Here is a 7,691-nt window from a genome sequence, read left to right on the forward strand (position 1 = left end):
AACAGGAACTTCCTCTTCAACCACGAGACATGTATAAGCAAAGCGTTCAATTCTTCAATATATTAGCACAGACACTAATACGCTCTTTTCAACCAAACTCACATGAATTTCTCAGGCCTGACTACTAGAAGTACTTGCCCGAATGCAGAAGAAGACCGAGTAAGTTAAAACTATCAAGTAATGTATGATCTCGTACCTGAACCATATTTTACGACACAATGAGAACCGCCTGCTGCAGACAATTATGATGGGTAAAACCACAGAAAAAAGAGGGGTGGGAAGAAGGAAGAAGTCATGGCTACGTAAAACAGTCGGAGAACTATTTGACCTAGCCATGGACAAGGAGAAGTTTAGACAACTGAATGCTGACCTTCAGTAATGGAGAGGCATATGAAGAAAAGAAGACTAGTAGATGAGCTAAATTGATGACCTCTGGGATTCTGAATTTCCCCAACCAAGAATTGCTATCTTGAACTTTATCAAAGGATGTAGTAAGGAAATGGCTAAATCCCCGCGAATAAATGAAAAAAATCTCCCGCGAAGATGGCTAATTTCTGTGGAGATTGGCTGTCTTGACTGAAATTCCATCGAGAGGACATACTCCTGCTTTATGCAATTTATCTAAGCTAAATGTCTAGCTTGACCAATGAGACGAAAAAGAGCGTTTTGATCTTACCTGACTTTATGTGTCTTTATGTGGTATACTAAGACAAAGCAGATTTTAAATGTATTAAGTAGATTAGGTTTTTAATTTATAAATTATATTGAAATCTTTACATACCTCACTAATCTGTAAGAATGAAAATAATGTGGCAAGAAAATGAAAATTATTTCAATGGCGAAAAAATGTTGCGTAATTTAGGTAGGTATGAGTAGAAACTAATGTAGAAAGAGTTTTTGGAATAAAGTGTGTTTACAAATAATTGTATACCTAAGTTAAGAAATGTGTAAATTCTTTCAATATTTGATACTAAAGTACTGTACCAAAGTTTAAAACATTCATAATATTATTCAGTAATTTTACATTAATTTTTAGTTTTTAACATAAAAAAAATTGACTATGTAATATTAGCATCATCCAAACCTGCGCGACCAAATCGACTGCGAATCGGGAACGTCGGGCGCGTGGTGATCGCTTCCCACATGCACACCTACGCGACTGCAACGCGGTTCAACCGCGTCTGTAGACTGTAGTGTCTAATGATCTAGTGAGCAGCAACACTGCACTAACAGATGAGGTTCGCGATTCGAATTTTACCTAGTCGCGTAGGTGTGCTCGTATGAGCGCGGTGAAGACTACCTTAGTGATACCCGCGCATCAGCCAATCCGCTGAGGAACAAACACAGGTTTTAGTGGGATCAGCCAGTCCGTTGAGGATTTAGTGGGTGCAAGGCCCACATAATCCCTCTGTTTCCCCTGATGGCAGGGTATTCGTTAGGCATTTCCTGTATAAAATAAAGGTATGCTCGTATAAATTCGCGTCATGGACGCTCCCGCATCGCATCCCGCATCCCGCATTCACGACGCGCAGGTGTGGACGTAGCCTTGAGTCAAAAGTTAAATAACTTGACTAGTCTTAGCTAGTCTAGGGGATATCATTGTGAATTCGTTGCCACATTTTATCATAATTATTCTTAGTCTGTTATTTAAGTAACGAAGGCTAAGCGCATATTTTTTTTTTGCCTGCTGTCGCCTGAGCGTTAAAATTATCCATCTCAAGTTTCTCTATGGTAGCTATGGATTAACGATCAAAAATATGCTTCCGTTCGGTGTCCTAAACTGCCTCCGAAGGAAGGAAGTATCTGGCTCTGTACGCACTGCATCCGATCCGAATCCGACAAAATTGAGATCTAGAAAACTCGGATCGGATCCGAATTTTTTCTATTTCATCCGTTTCGACGGATATTTCTTGCGTATTATTGACTTGACGCTCGCAAAGGAAGTGAAAGGAGCGATATTCGTCCAGCCTAAATGACTAAATTCATTAATTTTAGTTACTCTAATAATTTTATATAACCTAAATATTGGACTCTTGAAATCGTGACGATTAAAAATACTTTTGTGCCATTATCGACGAATTTTTGATGAAACTTTGGAATTTATTTTAAAGCATATAATATTATGATTTACGTGGTAAGAGTTTGGTGTTGTAAATATGTTGGAAATAAATTTAAAATAAACTTTCTCTGACTTTTATTTATTTTATTCGTCGAAAGCCATGTGACATCATTAGAAATCATGTTGCCTCATCACATGATCGTCAATCCATCGCCAGTTCACTACTGAGCACGGGGTTTGTTTCAGAATGAGAAGTAGCTGGCCATAGTCAGCCACGTACGCCAAGTGCATATTGGCAGCCATCAAAGACCTTTGAGAACATTTTGGAAAACTCTCAGGTATACGGGTTTCCTCACAATGTTGTCCTTTTTCCTTTCCTTTCCTTTCCTGTTGAACTCTCGAAAGTTTGAGGAGTTAGAGATCCGGGACCGAACCTCGGACCCCCCAACGAGAAGGTCCAATGTCTTGACCGCGAGCTTATCACTACTTCACGCGTTGCCTGCAAATAAATAATTAGCAACGACTAGTTCATCATATTATTCGCTAACGCATAATGAGGCGCGATCACGCCACTGTTGCCTGCTTAGCTAATAGAATAGAATAGAATAGAATTTATTTATTTGCATGTTGCAATAGCTATACATGAAAAATTTAGAACCTGCAACCGTAGAATAGGATGTGACAGATAGGGTTACCTGCAGTGATAGCCTACGCCTCCTTCGTATTCGGGAGCTCGCGAGCTTCGTCACGCACCTCTACCTTTTTGTAGTTGTGTGTTTGTTAATTTTTTTTTTCTCTCTCGTCTGGCTTTTACAATGATTAGCCAATGTCAAGTTTGTAGTTATTTGTAACAAGTTAGCCAAACCATACAAGTACGGACCCCGTCTGAGCCGGCGCTCGCCGACACACGCACGGCACCCCCCCAGAGCGCCTTCCAGTCAGTTTCAACAAAAAAAAACACTACAAAAAGTCACAACACGCGCGCCAGCAAACGCCACCACAGACGAAGTCCATTTGTTAATTTAACATTCTATCAAATCGTTTAACAGACTGTTAATGGAAATGAGAGTTCCACCACGCACTAACAAGGTATTAACTGACTTCACAAGACATTACATTTAACCACAAGTATAGAGAGAGGTCCGTTCACTTCGGACGGTGTATTGACGGTCTCATGCCACAAAAAAGAATTTATTTCGTGCTCATACATACAGACAGACATACTTCAACGTTACCTGTATGAAGTAGGTACCTACCAACTACTAAGTAGGCTAGTCATAATGTTGTCAGTGATTTCACGGGTCATTAGCAGCCCCACCTCTGCTCTTCTAGCTCACTGCTCACGACGAGACAATGGTCTTTCCCATTGTTCGCTGAACTAAGGACAAAATAGGTGAATGCTGTCATTTGTTATGCTACTGATTCTTCTTCAGGTTTGCCTAGTTTTAACTTACCGTGTATATTTGCCAGGTCGACATGGCAATCGGAGTGAGGATGCCCTGTAGGTCCGCTCAGCTCCCTCGCTAACCTGGTTCGGAATAAGCGAGGGTGACATACGGGCGACTCATACCCCGATTGGTATGTCAACCTGCTGCGTACTATACCTATCTCCAACCACACGCCATACACGCGCCACACACGCGCAACACACGCACCACACACGCGCAACAAACGCACCTCACACGCGCTACACATGAACCACACGAGAGCCATATACGCGCAACACACGCGCCACACACGCCCACATTCAACGTACTTTTTCTCCTCATCTTCAGGGGATGCAGACTTTGCAAATTGCATTACTATATTATAGCGAATTAAGCTTATAGAATGTAGTTCCCTATAAACTTTTACATAAAAAATACCAAAGGGTTATGGAAATACCTACTCATAGTATTGAGCGGACAAACTAGCTATTATACCTAACTACGCAACGCGAATTATTAGGGGGAAGTAGGTAGGTAGGTGCCCGACTCAAATCCTAGGCACCATACTTATAGCCTCGTTTCATACTTACCTTTGATCTTTAATTTTAATGCTTTAAAGTTCATTTTCCTTTGCACCGACATAACATATGGCCAGGCGCCGCATATGGCGGTACGTGGTCGGTGGGACAACGAGGAGCAATTGATTGCAATTATTTTCAAGCGTTCTCAATCGATGCTGTTTTATCTATGTACAATCGCGCACAAATTGTATTTTTAAGCCGTACTAAAATAAAACTCCAACATTGATTAATCACAATATTTCTCTAGCACAAATTAAAACCCAACTCCTAGTCCGTCCGGCACGGCTAGGCTCTCGCCATCCAACCTTCTCCTCCGTGTTGCCAACGAGCCGCCGAGGGCCAACAGACAGACAGACAGAAGACGGACGGACGGACGGATGGACGGACGGATGGAAGGACGGACGGACGGACGGGTGGAAGGACGGATGGACGGACGAACGAACGGACCGGACGGATGGACGAACGGACGGACGGACGGACGGACGGACGGACGGACGGACGGACGGACGGACGGACGGACCGTTCTAATTTTATAAAATTATCTAATCTAATCTAATCGCTTTTTCATTTGACTGTACTTTAATAAGCTATTTAGTTTTACTTTATTTGGCCAATATAGTTGTTTTGTGTTTGCACCGAATATGTACCAGTGACTCATGGCTGCACGTCTCAAATGTGATATTTCACTTTAGGCTAGTGTTCACTAGAATTTTTACCACCACATGAGACGGCATTCAATTACATATTATAATTGGTACTACTACTTAGGTACTTTTTTTTAAAACTTAATTTACTTAGTAACAAAACTTTTTAAGTACCTAGGTACTTAAGTACATTAGGGAAACACGCAGATGAGACGGCATTCAATTATTATAATAAGTAGGTGTCTACTACTACTAAGGTAAGTACTTTACTTAGTAACAAAACGTTTTTAAGTACTTTAAATACTTAATAATATTAATTAAGCTACTAAGGACATTAGGGAAACACGTCGAAATCGTGTTAGAACATAAGAACGCGAGCAAGGGCGCCTGTGAATGTGAAGCCATAATTGTCGCACGCACAATATGGTGCTGTATGGCGTGGCGTGTGCATGACGTAAACATGTAAACATTCGATTAGTTTTCATTAACCCCCGACCCAAAAAGAGGGGTGTTATAAGTTTGACGTGTGTATCTGTGTATCTGTGTATCTGTGTATCTGTGTATCTGTGTACCTATCTGTCTGTGGCCTCGTAGCGCCTAAACGAATGGACCGATTTTAATTTAGTTTTTTTTTACCTATTACTATAGGAGGATATTTTGTAAAATTTAGAAGTTACCTATGTGTATTAATTCATCTCTATTCTCTTCCATTGAATTTTTGCGATTGCGTTTATATGGATCATCATAATACCTACTTGCACCTCAAAAATTAGAATCTAGGAACAAAGAAAAATAAAAAACAAATATGAAAATACAAAAAACATAGAACAAACTCACTAAGTATGTACTATTATAACATCCTAATATTATGATACTAGGTGATACCCGCGACTTCATTCGCGTGGATTTAGGTTTTTTAAATTCCCGTGGGAACTCTTTGATTTTCCGGGATAAAAAGTAGCCTATGTGCTAATCCAGGGTATAATCTATCTCCATTCTAAATTTCAGCCCAATCCGTCTAGTAGTTTTTGCGTGAAGGAGTAACAAACATACACACACACACACATACAAACTTTCTCCTTTATAATATTAGTGTGAAGTGTGATTTACACTAGTACGATGTGTAGGTATACTATAATATATGGATATTAATATGGATAAAACCTAAAACGTTTGATGTATGCAGTCAAAAACTCAAAACATCACAGAGGGGCAAGGGCGGGCGCCCTCCTTCATTATCCCCATCTTGTCTCAACCTTTGCGTTATGGAGATCATTGCACAATCAATAAGAATTTAGGGACAAAGAAAAACAACCAACTATCTCCACGAAAACATACGAAGCGATTTGCCTCCTCGTTTCTAATTCGAACCGCTAGAATATGGGACGCCCTTGCGGCATCAGTCTTCCCCTCCACTTTTAATATGTTACCTTCAAGTCAAAAGTGAATAGGCTACACAAGTTCGCTCCATCTTAGCCTGCATCATCACTTGCCTACAGCCAAGTGCTAGACTGCAAATTAAAAAAAAACTAAGCACCTACGTTATTGAGGTACATTATACCTACCTACTTATACGATGTATAGTCAAACAAGGATGCCCCTCCGTTATCATATCCTGTTATTTCCCATTCATTTCATCTCATCCTTTGCGTTATAATAGAAAACAAAATTAAAAAATACGACACTATCTAGATTTCTATAATACCTACATACGCTTGATATATGCAGTCAGAACTGGAGGGTCAAGGGCAACCTCCCTCCTTCGACATCCCCTGCAATCAACCATCTCATCTCATCCCTTGCGTTAAAACAGAAAACATGATGCTGCGCAATAAACTAGAACACACCACACTATCTATACCTACTACTAATAAATAAAATTGAAGTGTCTGTCTGTAATTTCGAAATAACTAATAATCATATGAGCTTAATATGAGATACCTTTTTTTTTTTTAAAAAAAGAAAGGTATCTCATATTAAGCTCATATGGTTATTTGAACGATACCATAACTAAATCACACGTTTTTAAAAATTTTGTCTGAATAGCTAAACCTATTTTGACGGGACTTTCACAGACAAGTAGAGGATTAACCAAGGAGTAACGTAGGCTACTTTTTAACAGACTTTGAAAATAGAGGAGTTGTGTTTTCTACCTAGTTATATACACTGATTATATCTCCGAGATTTCTGAACCGATTTGCGTATTTTTTTTATCGCTAAGGGAACTTTGGGATATTGTTCCATAAAAAATTTGGATTCCAACTCCTCAATCCTGATGCTGCAGGGGATCTGACCAACCCACGCGGGCGAAGCTGCGGGCATCAACTATACTCTACCTATAATACCGTTTGTTGTATGGAGGCAAAACAACTCCGATGTCCACGGCCCAAGGGCAAACTCTCTCCCTAAACATCCCTTGTTATTACCCATTCATCTCATCAGCTCATCCTTTGCGTTTTAATGGGGCACATGAATCTGAGCGCTAAATTAGAATCACACTTAATATTATAAAGGCGAAAGTTTGTATGTATGTGTGTGTGTATGTTTGTTACTCCTTCACGCAAAACCACTGGACGGATTTGGCTGAAATTCGGAATGGAGATAGATAATATCCTGGATTAGCACATAGGCTACTTTTCATCCCGGAAAATCAAAGAGTTCCCACGGGATTTCGAAAAACCTAAATCCACGCGGACGAAGTCGCGGGCGTCAGCTAGTATACTATAGAAACAAAGGAAAATCCCAATATACCTACCTATAACCTAGGTATCTTATATAGGGTATAGTAGGTACATACCTGCTACATGCAGTCAAGGGCGGACTGCCTCCCTCGACATCCCCTGCTATTACCCATTCATCTCATCCCTTGACTTATAGGGTACATGATGCTGTGCGCTTGATTAAAATCTAGAAACGAATAAATAAAAACAACTGGTCAAGTGCGAGTCGGACTCGCACACTAAGGGTTCCGTACCATCGG

This window comes from Maniola jurtina, chromosome 8 (assembly GCF_905333055.1).
Source record: "Maniola jurtina chromosome 8, ilManJurt1.1, whole genome shotgun sequence".
Taxonomy (NCBI): Eukaryota; Metazoa; Arthropoda; class Insecta; order Lepidoptera; family Nymphalidae; genus Maniola; species Maniola jurtina.